The sequence below is a fragment of the Sarcophilus harrisii genome, chromosome 4 (genome assembly GCF_902635505.1).
Source record: "Sarcophilus harrisii chromosome 4, mSarHar1.11, whole genome shotgun sequence".
NCBI classification, from domain to species: domain Eukaryota; kingdom Metazoa; phylum Chordata; class Mammalia; order Dasyuromorphia; family Dasyuridae; genus Sarcophilus; species Sarcophilus harrisii.
The window spans coordinates 113,483,913-113,500,729 of NC_045429.1; the positions used below are offsets into that span (position 1 = coordinate 113,483,913).

Here is a 16,817-nt window from a genome sequence, read left to right on the forward strand (position 1 = left end):
AAGTTGAATGTCAGTTCTATTGATACTGCTTTCAAGAAAACATTGATGATATTGGACTGTAATGATAAAAATGGGTACTAGCCAAGAAGCTAGCCTTTTACTATACTTGAAAATAGTCAGTATTAGATTATAATATTTGAATTTGTTCTTTATGTTTTCAATTCAATTTTCAAAAAATATATTAAATTGTCTATTATTTGCAGGACACTTATGTGCATTCAAGTTAAAAACATTCTCTTTTAAAAAAAATTTCTGTCCTTGTATTTCTAAGACCTACTTTTTCAACAATTTATTAAACGCTTACCATGTTCCAGGCACTATGTTAAGCACTGGGGATACAAAGAAAGATGGAAACAGTCCTTGCCTTAAAGGAGTGTATAGTCTAACAGTAGGGATAATACATAACTAACTAGGTACATACAAGATATCTAAGTAGTATTAAAAAATACACACAAATAACATTTATATAGTGCTTAATATATTTAACATATATTGCCAATAAATTCCAATGACTCCCTTTTACCTCTAGGATCAAATGTAAGCTCCTCTGTTTAACTCTGAAAACCCTTTACACAACTTGTCTCCAAACTAATTTTCTAAAATTTATTATAATATATCACACTCTAGATAAGCCAGCCTTCTTGCCAATCTTCCCATACATGATATTCCATTTCTTATTTCTATTTTTATGCTGACTATTCCCCATTCCTAGAATGTATCTCATCTGTCTCATTTCCTACAAAACTTGTGTGCTTGTGTGCCATCTTTTAATATGGAACCTTTCTTTCTTGTTTGACATTCTGAACACTCTCCCCCACCCCAACATTTACTTTTGAAGATTTTGATTTCCATTTTCCCCTCCTTCCTTTCTCTATTTCTTCTCCAAGAAATCTGATATATGTTATACATTTATAATCACATGTTGTGAAAGAAAAATCAGAACAAAAGGGAAAAGTGACAAGAAAATAAAAACAAACAAAACCCACCTCCAACAAAAGTGAAAATGGTATAGTTCAATTTGCATTTAGACTCCACAGTTTTTCCTTTGGAACCTTATTTGCAATTGTATTTATTATAATATGAAGACTTATTACCTATTTGGTGATAAAGACAATGAAACTGAATCTGAATAAGTAAGCTGATCATATTAAATGGATTATCCTAATTTCCACTTCACATTATGCTATGTGAACATGATGAAATGGAAAAGGTAATAGTGTCTGGGCAGCATCTTTTTCACTTGTAGGAAATAATGCTTCCTCATTTAAAAAAAAGGCTTTTTCAAAAAATAGAGAAAAATATGAGAAAGGTAAGCAAATTGCAGAATTAAAAATTTAGTTAGGATTTCAAGAGGAAATTAGTAAATATTTTGTGCACAAAATTTATTGCAATTGTTTTTGGAGCTTCATTCATTAAGAAATAAGGGTTCCATTTCTCTTGAGTTTTTACCAATAAAATATCCTCATTTTGCAAAAGCATGACCTCACAAGATAAAAAGGGACCTAAGCAACATCTATTCAAATCCAGAATTTCCTTTCTCTGTAATTTAAGGATAACCTGCTATGAGGTAGGCAGAACTTAAATGACTTCTAAATTGATCATTTTCATTGACCAGAGGATAATATTGTTTACAATGACTCTGGGTTAAGAATCGAAATGTGATCATATGGATTTTTACATTTGTTGTTGGGGGCATCTAAGTGATATCTTAAATACAACTGCTACAAATAAGAAAAAACATACATATATAATTTCATACCTTGTAATTTTTAATTCACAATACTAGTTATACAATATATGCTAAAGCAAATAATAAAACATGTAATCAATTGTCTGATTTATTTTTCTTTACTTGAACAAAACTGTTCTCTTTTATTATCCTGACTCAGTTTCCCTAATTATCCTGACTCAGTTCCCCTAAATTGTACTGCCTTGGTTTCCCTGAATTGTGACCTAATTGTTTTGCTCAATCCTGCAAAACCACCCCTCCCTCTTAATCTTAATCAATCATAATATTTGATAAGGATAAAAATCTTATTCTTAAGAATATCAGAATGCCTCTCCTCATCCCAATCTATCAGAATATCAGATACCATCTTATTAAGATGCCTCCCCCTATCCTGTCAGAACCAGATCCATAGTCCTGTTACAGCTCTCGGCACCCTGAGTCTGCCCCTGCCTCAGTCTACCTTCTGTATCTGAGCCATAAATATATGTCATTGAGAACTCACATTGTTTGCTGGATTTTTGGAGATGATCGTCTCATTCAGGCCTGGGACCAAATCTTGGACCTATTTGGTCCCAGTAAATCTCTCTCTTTAAAATAAAATATTAAATACTCTCTAATCTCTATCTTTCCTCATTTTCTCTGGCATTACAGTTTAAAGAAAACTAGTTGTGTGACAAAAAGTCAAGCCAGATTTATTTTCTGCGTCTCATTTGCCTCTTTTATAAAGGAAGGGGAATATGCTAAACCATGACTTTTTTTTTTTTTTGGGGGGGGGTATCATGGACTCCTTTGGCAATCTGGTAAAAAATCTATGGACCCCTCCTCAAAAAATGCTTTTAAATGCACAAAATAAAACACATAATATCACAAAGGAAACCAAAGATACTGATTTATCAAAATATTTTAAGTTCATAGGCTCTAGGTTAAAGAACCTCTAGATTCAATAATTACCATGGTCCCATCCAGCTTTAAATAATCTGATAAAAAGAAATGCACTTTAAAGAGATGCAATTTAATGTTGTGTCTATATTGTGCTAAAAATAACTTCAATTTGGTTAAGTCAGAAAAATAGTAAACAAGATTCCAAAAATGTTATTTCATTTATCACAGATTGGATAGAAATGTCATATATGACAAATAAAATAGCTTAAATAGTGAAATCTTTACCCTTCAACTACAGAGTAAGGCTGATTTCTTTGGCATGAAATGTGATACTTACATCCAATTAAAAATAAAACTGAATAAAAGTATAAATCATTTTTTTTGATGTAAGAATATTGCAAATTACTTTATTAACAGAACCATTAACTAAAATGAGTTAACCAAACAGTTAATAGAACCATTAACTAAACAAAACTAAAAAATGAGACATATGTTTGAATAAACTAGAAATCAATTTCCTAAGCTATATTATTGTTACATAATTTTTCTAGGGATATGATAAGTATTTGATAAGTATTCAATATAAGAATAAGGTAGGTACACAATACTACTTTCCTAAGTACTATGAGGTGAACAAAGAAATCATATTTAGAGACTGCCCTAGGAAAAGTGTGGACAAAAAAACAAAACACACATTTCAAAACTTCAAATATATGTACTTAGAAAAAAAGACAAAGGAAGTGTTTATTAATATAGACCATGTGGGGGGAAAAGTGAGTTTGAATCAATGAAAATTTGAATACAAAAGAGCTAAATTGCTCTTTTATAAATAACTCAATCTAGCTGCTACTGAAATATTGTCCAGTAGGTGTCTTTTTAATGAAAACATAAAGACCATTTGCAATGAGCAAACTCCAAACACTAGCTTGAAGGACAATGACTTTTCCTTATACAACAATGTTTACAAAATAAAGGAATTCTTCTGAAGTAGGATGTAATTCTTTTATGCAGACATTTTATTTTCACTACTAACTTGCTTAGAAAATTTAGTCTGTCTAGATGCTACAAAAATATACTTTTGTTTAACAGTATAAATGATAAAAATTTGAGAATTATGTCATTTGAATTAATGAAGTCTTTATTAAAACATAGTTGGCACAATATGCAAATAGTGCAAAGAGAGAGCAGATGCATACTAGCCACAGACATGATTTTCTTTTTTTGATTGTACATTCTATCCATATTTTCTAGACAAGAAAACAACTACTCTTAGAAAGAAAAAGGAAGGAAGCAAAGGAAGGAAGGCAGAAAAGGAAAAAAAACTAAGAAAAGAAGAGAGGAAAACAAAGAAGAGAGGAATGAGAAGGAAAACGGAAGAGAAAATCTTGGATTTGACTGTAATATCTCTATGTAGACCTAATGGACAAAAATGCAAGAAGGATGAAATATATAAACCATTAGTTTCTATTACAATATTAGTTTCTATACTGAACTAGAAAGTCACCAACTGAACTAGAAGACCTAAGCCCCAGGAACAACAGCTCCATCTCTGTTTGAGTAATTTTACCAAGAATTGATTATCTGTTACACTGCATTGAGATATCTGGATTATTGATCAGTAAGATCAAAGTATTCCAGACTCAGTCCCCATCCCCCTTCTTCCTGGAGTCACCTGTAATAGAGTTGTAACAAATAACACTAAGTAAGAACTACTTTGTTATTGTTGTCACCCTTCATGTAGAACATAGCAGTTACTTTTTAATTTAAAATCAATGAATGTCTGAAAGACAGCCTTGTTCTTTCAACATAAATGAATCATTTGTCTTTGAAAAGGAGCACACTTAGATCACTAGTCAAGGTTATATATATAGTGAGTATCTTTCTCCTATGGCATCAAGAATGAAAATGATAGTTTGTATTGAAAATGAACAGACCCAACATTATTAAAAATTAGAGGAGGCTCTTCCATCAGGCACTTTATGAAACTAGCAATAATACTTGATAGGTTCATTCACAATATTGCAAATAACAAAGGCTCTGATTAAGTGGTAAAATGTTATTGACATATATTTCAAATGATAATGACATATACACATCCCCTTAAACAGCAATGCTTTTTAAATTTTTAGAAGTCACAGAACCTCCTTTTTTGTATCATGACTGTTTTGGGAAGAAAAAACAAAGGACTTATTTCATACATGCTGTTGTTTTCATTATTAGATGAAAATATGCATGTGTTTTTAAGGGGAAAAAAAAAAACAATGAAGTAACATGATTGTATGAGCCAGGCGTTTTCATTTAGTTGTAACTTTAAGCCTAAACCGGGATGCATTGGTATTATATCTGTAAATTTTGCTAATGCAATAATGGGGGAGCAGGTGGAACTTTGACCCTTGAATCACAGTTGAATTCCAAAACCTGCTTCTTAATATTAAAATCAAAAGACAAAGAACTGCACAAGAATGCAGGTTTTCTATTTTTTATTCTTAAGAACCATACAGATTCATCTCCGCTCATTCATGGCTTGCTGCGAGCTATCATTATAAATAGGAATGTGGTGGGAAGTTAGGCATTTTATCAGGAGGGGAAAAAAAATAAAAATTTGTTAAGACCACCTTGCCTGAAAACTTGGCTTTTGACGTGGGGCTGACAGGGACTGGGGCAGGCGTGTCAAATGGAATAATTTTAAAGGAAAGACAACAGGAACTTGTCGCCTCATTGTATGCATTTACAAATAGAGGCTTTTCAGAGTATTAGGCCTAGTTAAAGCTGCCCTCTGGATAAAATGTGTTCCCAAGCAGCCTCAGACAAGCTCCAGAGGAGAGACAAACAGATGTGACTATGGTCCCTGGCGTTTGGCAAGAACACTCACTGTCAGTTAGAAACATATAAGCCTGGACAGGGCATCAGCTGCACAACAATGAAGCAGGCCTGCAAGTGTCATCACCACAGCAAAGTTGTGGCAGAGGAAAGTAAAGGGGCTGAAAAAGCCAGGCTTGTGTGAACCTGCTCTAGTAGGTCAAAACTGCTTCTGTACCACCCTTAGTCCTACCCCTCCAAGTCTTTGCAGGAGTTTGTCTCCCACACATTAAATAGAACAACTAAAAGGCATAGCTATAACATTCAAAACAGGAAAACTTCAATTTAATACATTAGTAAACACAAGAGTAAGAACTGGTTGAATCACTAAATAATTCTAAATAAATTGCTGTCTCTTAGATTTTAAATGTTAACTAGGGACAGCTCTGTTTTAAGCATCTATCACCTTATACTTGAGCTGGACAGGGCTATATAGTTCATGCAATGCTATGCTAAGGGCTGAAGGAATATTCCCAAGCAAATAAGAGGCCTATTAGGCTGATTAAAATCCACTAGTCTTATAGGGGGGTGAAACTGTGCTCACTATTTGAGATGGTGCCCAGTTGGGGATCCGTGTTGGATGGGTGTTGAGAAGAGACTGGTTAATTGTACTTATTTTAAATGAAAATGTAAACATATGAGCAGCAGGCTGAGAAAGTGCTCATGTACAATACCTTAAGACTAAATACTCCTAAAAATTCTAGTTCACTGAATGTGTGTGTATGTGTGTGTGTTTGTGGGTGTGTATGTATAGAGCAGAAAATTAAATTTATCTGAAAGGTGAACACATTATTGGTATTAGTTATTATTTATATAATACTTTTCCTTAATCTCAAAGAGTTCAATATTGAAAAATGGCATAACATACAAGTTGTAAGTCATGATTGTATATTTTTGTATATACAGATTGTATTTTTTTAATCAAAGCTTTTTATTTTCAAAATGTATTCGTGGATAATTTTTCAACATTGATCATTGCAAAACCTTGTGAGATTGTATATTTTCAATACTAGCTTCATATAGAAATATTTGATGGTTATAAGAGATACTTCTAAACTTTGGCCAGTTACCTCATATTGTGAGCTGGCAAGATTGGAAATTGGGTCCTCAATTTTTAGTCACCAAGATTCTAGTAGTTTCATCATGAAACTTTGAATTTTTTGTGTAATCGTAACAGTATATGTCAATAGGAAGATTATTCTGCTCTTTTCCATGTTTGGTTTTCACTATTACTTAAGTGGAAAAACCATAACCTTAGAAAGTGACTTATATATAGGCTGTAGTGGGAACTGGCTCTGGGGGTATTGGTGTTTTTTTTTTTTTTAAGCTGCCATTTATAATTTAGTTCTCATATGAGGAGATATAGGGGTACAATGGAAGCTCCTTGAAATTTTCCAAAGCATTCTTTGAAAACTTTTTGTAGATAATTTGTATCTTAACTTCTTTTGTTACCAAATGAATTTCCCTCCACATTTGTTTTTCTTTTCTCAAAAGATGAAAAATTAATATTGTTCTTAAATATTTGGGTTGGGTTCCAGAAAAAACAGAAAATTTTGGAACTACCATATGTATTTTTTCCAATGGATGAGAGTTAAACAGCATAACACAAATTCATGGCTATAGTTCAGCATAGTAAATATTCTACTAATGACAATATAATTTTTTGTTTAGGAAGGGGAAGAAATTATATTTCTTCTGATTTTATATTAGTTTTCATTTAAAGTTACTTCCCTATCTCCTTTGGGTGTTCTAACATATTGTCACATATAAACAAAATAGTAAGATGAAAGGTTCAAACTTGGTAGAAATTTAAGTATTAATCTAACAATTTAAATAAATATGGTAGGATACAGTAAAGGCTAATTATTATGATCTGCCATACATGAATATCAACAAAACTTTATGACAATTCAAGTACTACTCTTTCCCCCAAAGCATCTTCTATGATTTCAAGAAGTTTGAAAAGCTCCAAATGTGTATTATATATATATATGTACATGTGTATTTATTATGTATATATGCATGTAGGAATGCACATCCCATCAAAGCTTTTCAAATTTCTTAAGGTTAATGAACAAAGAAAGTTTTGTGGCAAAATGTTATTGACATGTATGACAAACAATAGTGATATATACATCCCCTTAAACATCACAGCTTTTCAAACTTCCTGAAGTCATAAAATCTCCTTTCATTCATTATTCTTATTGTGTGGTCTTGAAGAAGTCTGAAGGAAAAAAAATCTTTTTTAAAAGCATGTGAACATTAATTTTCAATAGAAATCCTGAAAGTTTTACTGAGTCACACAACGTGTGGCATAAAACATTAATAATGTATGGAAGTAATTTATCCAATACAATATGTATTTGAAAGGCCTATATGCCTTTGAAAACTTTCTGAAGTTACAGTTTACATTTCAAGGAAAAGGTTACTGAACTTTTAAGTGATCAAATTTTATGTATCTAGAGATTAATTTATAAAGTAACTGGCATTTATTTGATTCAGTCCTATTCTATAAATGAATCATACATTTGGTATTTTATTTTATCCAAATAGAATACTAATAAAACAATATGTATGTGTGTATGTATATATACACATACACCTAGATTTAAGCTCTTTGTGAGCAGGAATTATGTTTTTTATTTCCTTTGTAATCTGAGTGACATAGAGAAATAATAAGTAGATAAGGTAAAATAAGAGTGATCTTAGAAACTACTGAAGATATAAACAGTGTATTTAGATGTGGTATTTATTTTCTTTTCCTCAGTGAACATACATTCAATGGCTCAGTGGATAGAGAACTGGGCTTGGAGTTCAGAGACCTTTATTCAGATCCTACCTCAGACACTTACTACTATGTGACCCTGAGGAAATAGGGATAATAATAGCATTCACAACTTTTTGTTGTGATGGTTTAATAAAAAAACAAACAAACAAAAAACCCCTAGTAATTATAGGTGGGTGGGTAGGTGGGAGAACTAGTTAAGACTCTAGTAGAAGATGAAATTTGATTTGAATTTTGAAGGAAGCAAAAGTAGCAGTGAATCGAGAGAATATGCTTGGGAGATAATAAATGCACAGGCATAGATTCAGGCTGTCAGTCAATTAATGTTATTAACCATTTATTATGTGCTGACCACTGTGCTAAGGCATGTATGACAGAATCATGAAGGATTTTCTGGTTGGTGTAGGAGCTGGAAGGACTGACTATGAGGAGAGATTGAGACAAACCTGAGAATGTGTACAAAAGGTGAGAATATGTTGCTGTGAGCTGCTAAATGGAAAAGAGTCAATCATCAATTGTATTCCTCTATCTGCCATTAATTTGTGAATGCATGATATTTCCATTTCTTTTGCTCTTCTTGTGTTTATTCTTTCTAGATTTTAGGTCAATGAGTTTATTGAGAAGGTATTTATGATATTATTGACTTCTGCACTTCAAAAGAGCCATCAGATGTTTCTTCAGTGACTGAGATTGACAGCAGAGTTCACTGGAGCTGAAAGCAGTTATAGCTGGATCTGGTATGGAGCCAGTAGAACAGTTGAATCACTTGATTGATCCAGACCGGCACTAGAATGGCTTATCAGCTAAGACCGCATACTGGAAAAAGGCTAGTTGAGCATGGGAACAACCTGTATATTGAACTTGGTGATTCTTCATGAAGATAGGAGAAGACTCCTAGCTCTTTTGTATGGGTATGCTTTTGTAATTTATGCACGAGCTCATTCTTCCAAAGGACTAAGAACAGAATTAAAGGATAGAATGTCCTCCATTTGGGGGAAATGTTTTTTGTAATACCTTCAACTTGCTTATTCTTTTGCAGTAAAAAAAGCTAACTGATGCTAACTTTTTTTTTTTTTTTAATAGCCTTTTATTTACAGGATATATGCATGGGTAACTTTACAGTATTAACAATTGCCAAACCTCTTGTTCCAATTTTTCACCTCTTACCCCCCCACCCCCTCCCCCAGATGACAGGATGACCAGTAGATGTTAAATACATTAAAATATAAATTAGATACATAATAAGTATACATGACCAAAACGTTATTTTGCTGTACAAAAAGAATCAGACTCTGAATTATTGTACAATTAGCTTGTGAAGGAAATCAAAAATGCATGTGTGCATAAATATAGGGATTGGGAATTCAATGTAATGGTTTTTAGTCATCTCCCAGAGTTCTTTTTCTGGGCATAGCTGGTTCAGTTCATTACTGTTCCACTGAAAATGATTTGATTGATCTCGTTGCTGAGGATGGCCTGGTCCATCAGAACTGGTCATCATATAGTATTGTTGTTGAAGTATATAATGATCTCCTGGTCCTGCTCATTTCACTCAGCATCAGTTCGTGTAAGTCTCTCCAGGCCTTTCTGAAATCATCCTGTTGGTCATTTCTTACAGAACAGTAATATTCCATAATATTCATATACCACAATTTATTCAGCTCATTTTCCAACTGATGGACATCCATTCAGTTTCAGTTTTAGCCACTACAAAGGGCTGCCACAAACATTCGTTACACATACAGGTCCCTTTCCCTTCTTTATAATCTCTTTGGGATATAATCCCAGTAGTAACACTAGCTGGATCAAAGGGTATGCAAGTTTGATAACTTTTTGAGCATAGTTCAAACTACTCTCCAAAATGGTTGGATTGATTCACAACTCCACCAACAATGCATCAATGTCCCAGTTTTCCGCATCCCTCAACAATCATCATTATTTTTTCCTGTCATCTTAGCCTATCTGACAGGTGTGTAGTGGTATCTTAGAGTTGTCTTAATTTGCATTTCTCTGATTAGTAATGACTTGGAGCATCTTTTCATATGACTAGAAATAGTTTCAATTTCTTCATCTGAGAATTGTCTGTTCATATCCTTTGACCATTTTTCAATTGGAGAATGGCTTGATTTTTTATAAATTATAAATCTAATTTTATAAATTAGAAATTTATAAATAAAAATATATATATTTTGGAAATGAGGCCTTTATCAGAACCTTTGACTGTAAAAATATTTTCCCAGTTTATTGCTTCCCTTCTAATCTTGTCTGCATTAGTTTTGTTTGTACAAAAACTTTTCAGTTTGGTATAATCGAAATTTTCTATTTTGTGATCAGTAATGATCTCTAGTTCTTCTTTGGTCATAAAGACTTTCCCCTTCCACAGGTCTGAGAGGTAAACTATCCTGTGTTCCTCTAATTTAGTAATAATTTCATTCTTTATGCCTAGGTCATGAACCCATTTTGACCTTATCTTGGTGTACGGTTTTAAGTATGGATCAATGCCTAGTTTCTGCCATATTAGTTTCCAATTTTCCCAGCAATTTTTATCAAACAGTAAGTTCTTATCCCAAAAGCTGGGGTCTTTGGGTTTGTCAAAGACTAGGTTGCTATATTTGTTGACTGTTTTATCCCTTGAACCTAATCTATTCCACTGATCAACTAATCTATTCCTTAGCCAATACCAAATACTTTTGGTAACTGCTGCTCTATAATATAATTTTAGATCTGGTATAGCTAAGCCACCTTCATTTGATTTTTTTTCATTAATTCCCTTGAAATTCTTGACCTTTTTATTTTTCCATATGAATTTTTGTTGTTATTTTTTCTAGGTCATTAAAAATAGTTTTTGGGACTCTGATTGGTATAGCGCTAAATAAATAGATTAGTTTAGGTAATATTGTCATCTTTATTATATTTGCTTCCCTATCCAAGAGCATTTAATATTTTTCCAATTGGTTACATCAGACTTAATTTGTGTGAAAAGTGGTCTGTAATTTTGCTCATAAAGTTTCTGATTTTCCCTTGGCAGATAGATTCCTAAATATTTTATATTATCAGTAGTTACTTTAAATGGAATTTCTCTTTGTAACTCTGACTGTTGGATTTTGTTAGTGATATATAAGAATGCTGATGACTTATGTGGGTTTATTTTATAACCAGCAACTTTGCTAAAGTTGTGGAATATTTCTAATAACTTTTTAGTAGAATCTCTGGGGTTCTCTAAGTATACCATCATGTCATCGGCAAAGAGTGATAATTTGGTTTCCTCATTGCCTATTCTTATTCCTTTAATCTCTTTCTCAGCTCTTATTGCTAAAGCTAGCGTTTCTAATACAATATTAAATAGTAACGGTGATAGTGAGCAACCTTGTTTTTTACTCCAGATCTTATTGGGAATGGTTGCAGTTTGTCTCCATTACATATGATGCTCATTGATGGTTTTAAATAGATGCTGCTGATTATTTTAAGGAAAAGTCCATTTATTCCTATACTCTCAAGTGTTTTTAATAGGAATGGATGTTGGATTTTATCAAATGCTTTTTCTGCATCTATTGAGATGATCATATGGTTTTTTTAATTTGGTTATTAACATGGCCAATTATATTGATAGTTTTCCTAATATTGAACCAGCCCTGCATTCCTGGTATAAATCCTACTTGATCATAGTGTATTATCTTGGAGATGATTTTCTGTAGTCTTTTTGCTAATATCTTATTTAAGATTTTAGCATCAATATTCATTAGGGAGATTGGTCTATAATTTTCTTTCTCTGTTTTCAGCCTACCTGGTTTAGGTATCAGTACCATGTCTGTGTCATAGAAGGAATTTGGTAGGACTCCTTCATTCCCTATTTTATCAAATAATTTATATAGCATTGGGGCAATTGTTCTTTAAATATTTGGTAAAATTCACATTAAATCCATCTGGTCCTGGGGATTTTTCTTAGGGAGTTGTTTAATTGCCTGTTCTATTTCTTTTTCTGAAATGGGACTATTCAAACAATTTACTTCCTCCTCTGTTAGTCTGGGAAGTCTATATTTTTGAGGTAGTCATCCATTTCACTTAGGTTATCAAATTTATTGGCATAAAGTTGAGCAAAATAACACCTTATTATTTCTCTAATTTCCTCTTCATTGGTGGAAAGTTCTCCTTTTCATTTTTAAGACTACTAATTTCATTTTCCTCCCTCCTTTTTCTAATCAGATTTACCAAAGGCTTATCTATTTTATTGGCTTTTTCATAGAACCAACTCTTAGTTTTATTAATTAGTTCTATAGTTTTTTTACTTTCAATATTTTTAATTTCTCCTTTTAATTTTAGAATTTCCAATTTAGTATTTGATTGGGGGTTTTTAATTTGGTCTTTTTAGTTTTTTAGTTGCAAAGCCCAATTCATTAATCTTTTCTTTCTCTGTTTTATTCAAGTAAGCCTCTAAGGATATAAAATTCCCTCTTATTACGCTTTGGCTTGCATCCCACAAATTTTGGTATGACGTCTCATCATTGTCATTATCTTGAGTGAAATTATTAATTGTATCTATAATTTGCTGCTTCACCCAATCATTCTTTAAGATGAGATTGTTTAGTTTCCAATTACTTTCTGGTCTATTTCCCCCTAACTTTTTGTTGAATGTAGTTTTATTGCATCATGATCTGAAAAGAAAGTATTTACTATTTCTGCTTTCTTGCATTTAATTTTGAGGTCTTTATGTCCTAATATATGGTCAATTTTTGAATAGGTTCCATGAACTGCTGAGAAGAAAGTATATTCCTTTCTATCTCCATTCAATTTTCTCCAAAGATCTAACATACCTAATTTTTCTAATATTCTATTTACTTCTTTAATTTCTTTCTTATTTGTTTTGTGGTTTGATTTGTCTAATTCTGAGAGTGCAAGGTTGAGATCTCCCACTATTACAGTTTTGTTGTCTATTTCTTCTTGCAACTCTCTTAACTTCTCCTTTAGGAAGTTGGATGCCATACCACTTGGTGCATATATGTTTAATATTGATATTGCTTCGTTGTTTATGCTACCCTTTAGCAGGATGTAGTTTCCTTCCTTATCTCTTTTAATTAGATCAATTTTTGCTTTTGCTTGATCTGAGATAAGGATGGCTACCCCTGCTTTTTTGACTTCACCTGAAGCATAATAGATTTTGCTCCAGCCTTTTACCTTTACTCTATATGTATCTCCCTGCTTTAAATGTGTTTCTTGTAAACAACATATTATAGGGTTCTGACTTTTGATCCAGTCTGCTATCTGCCTCCTCTTTATGGGGGAGTTCATCCCATTCATATTTACGGTTAGAATTACTAAATCTGTATTTCCTGCCATCCTAATAACCCCAGATTATGCTTTACTTATTCTTGCCTCCCCCAACCCTCTTTCCCCTTTTAAACTTATGTACCCCTCTTGTATCACGATGCTTACCCTCTTTATAATCCCTCCCTCCTCCCCTTTGAGTCTTTTCCCCTTCCTTCCCTTATTACTCTTTCTTTTCCTTTTCCTCTCCCCGTTTTAATGAGGCAAGAGAGAATTTTCTCTAAAACAAATGTCAATTATTTTTTCTTTGAGCCAACTCTGATGAGAGTAAGATTCACACAATGTTCCTCCCCCTCTCTAAATTCCCTCAGATATGATCAGTTTCCTTTGCCTCTTTGTGGGATGTGGTTTCCCTCTTTTTATCCTTCCTTCCCACCTTATTCTGCCATCATCCCTTTTCCATATCTACTTCCCTTTTTTATGTTATATCAGTACAATCAAATTATACATGTATTCTTTTTGTATATCCACAACAGAAATACAATTCTCAAGTTATTTTTATTTTTTCTGCATCTCTTGAGTTCTATGGTTGGAGATCAAATTTTTTGTTTAGTTCTGGTTTTTTCTTCAGAAACAAATGGAATTCATTTGTTTCATTAAATGTCCATCTTCTTCCCTGGAAGAAAATGCTCAGCTTAGCTGGGTAGTTTGTTCTTGGCTGCATCCCAAGTTCTTGTGCCTTTCAGAATATCATATTCCAGGCCCTTTGTTCCTTTAATGTGGAGGCAGCCAGATCTTGGGTGATCCTTATTGTGGCACCTCGGTATTTAAATGGTTTTTTTTTGGCTGCTTGTAAAATTTTTTCCTTAATCTGATAGTTCTGAAATTTGGCCACAACATTCCTTGGGGTTTTTATTTTAGGGTTTCTTTCAGAAGGTGTTCGATGAATTCTTTCAATGCCTATTTTACCTTCTGATTCTATTACATCTGGGCAGTTCTCTTTGATGATTTCTTGTAAAATAGTATCTAGGCTCTTTTTTTTCATCATAGTTTTCGGAAAGTCCAATAATCCTCAGATTATCTCTCCTAGATCTATTTTCCAAGTCTGTCGTTTTGCAAGTAGATAATTCATGGTTTTTTCAGTTTGTCATTTTTGTTTTGCTTGACTGATTCTTGCTGTCTCAATGAATCATTAGTTTCTATTTGTTCAATTCTAATTTTTAAAAATTATTTTCTTCATTAGCTTTTTTTACTTCTTTCTGTATATGTCCAATTGAGTTTTAAATGTATTGTTTGGAATTTTTTTCCATTTCACTAATTTTTTTTTTTTTTTTTTTAGTGAATTATTTTCTTTTTCCAATTCACAGATCCTACTTTCTTGAGAGTTCTTTGCATTCACGGATCCTACTTTCTTGCGAGTTCTTTGTCTTTTCCAATTCACAAATCCTACTTTCTAGTGAATTCTTTATTTTTCCAATTCACCAATTTTGTTTCCCTGCACTTCCTGGGAATTTTTTAACTTTTCCAATTCGTATTTCAGGAAGTTGTTGCTCTCTTGTAAGTCTTCTCTTTCCTTTCCCCATTTATCTTCTAACTCTCTTTTGAGACTTCAATGGTCTCTTCTATGAGAGCATCATGTAAAGGAGGACAGTCTGATGCATTTTTGCTGTTTGAGGTCTTTTCAGGTTTGCTGATCTGCTCTTTTTCTGCATAGAAGCTGTCGATAGTTCTTTTCATCTTTTTATTCATGTTTTAAAGCATTTAGGGTATGTCTCCTAGGCAAGGGGGTTGTTACCAGCTTCCTCTGCAGAGCAGGGATTTCCGGCTCCGAGGTATGGGAGTGCTCTGAGTGAGAGTTTTCCCTTCCCCCAACAGGAAGTGGATTCAGCACTGGCCGAGCTATCGAAGTGCCCAGTTGGGCTGTGTGGGTTAGCGATTGCCCTCGGCTAGAGACTAAGGGGTGAAAGTGTCACTGCCCCAGGCCAGAGCCTCTTGTGGGACTGTGATTATTAGCAGCTGACCGCAGACTGCCGATTCTATCGAACTCTGCCCCAGTGTCTCTGCTCCAGCGTCTCTGCCTGACAAATCAACCCTGGGAAAGCTCTATGGCCCCAAGCCGAGCCCCCCACTGCGCAGATTGGAGGCTAACCCAGGCTGTGTCCTCCTGCCGTGCAGGATCACAACTGCCCCAAGGAAAAGCCCCGTACTGCAGGTTGGGGGCTGCGTGCTTGTGCTGAGATCTGTGCTTTCACTTTCGGTTTGAGGCTCTCTTCAGAACCTAATTTCTCTCCCAGTCTGCTGATCTCCTCCCTGGCCCTGGAACTAACCTTTTTTTGGCGAGACTGCAGATTTTCTTCGGCTGGTGAGTTGTTCTACTTCTTATCTTTACGAATTGTAGCAGTCAAGACTATTTTTGAGGCTCGATATAATATTGATAAAGAGGGTAAGAGAAGAGCTTAGAAAGTCGCGTGTGTCTTCTCCGCCATCTTGGCTCCACCCCTGATGCTAACTGTTGATTACTATTGGTGAGAACACACCATATCGGAGCTTGTGAATAATAGAAATATTGGTATCTCACAGTTACCAAATGACAGATCCTGAGGGGAGTAATCTCAGCTCCTATGGAATCCTTTCCATCTTTAGAGAGGGAACTGCAGAATAAGACCAGAAGAAGCTCTACACAAAAAATGTAAATATTTAACCATACTTCTCATGTGTTATTTATTGTTTCCCACTGATACATTCATAGGTCCCTCTCATGTTTTTTATATGGTCTGACTCAGATGATAACTTTCTAGAGAGTAGGGGTAATAATTGTATGATGTACCAAAAATAATACAAAGTGAAGATAGGTACTTGATAAATACATAAAAACAGATAACTACTGTTACACTCTTAATTAGCAATGGTCATGTTGAATTAGGGATAACAATGATGCTTTTGAACATCTTTTTTTCTTTTTGTAATCAATAGGAAGCACATATTTATTGTTTGTTTGTTTGTTTGAAATGTGCCAGCATTTGAGAATTTGAGAATCAAAGACTCCTTTTTATTTCTATTTATTTCTAATCCTCAATGAAAGTACAAGGCCTATCAAATTATTGAGAAAGGCATTTTCATTAATACTATCCCATGAGCTCATTACCAAACATTTTTTTCCTGTTACTTCAGTGTGCTTCTTTGCTTTGAGAAGTGTCTGCTTCCTCACATACAGTGTGTTCTATGCCTTATCTGAACCCCAAAGTGACTGTTGTGATCTAATTACATCATGCCTCGAAATGTTAATAAACATATACCTTG

General features: G+C 33.7%; 1 protein-coding gene across 4 annotated transcripts in view; it reads right to left on the minus strand.

Annotated features, from left to right (window-relative positions):
• Nucleotides 1-16,817, minus strand: part of GPATCH2 (G-patch domain containing 2) — a 436,123-nt gene that overhangs the window by 25,826 nt on the left and 393,480 nt on the right. The gene's annotated exons all lie outside the window — the stretch shown is intronic.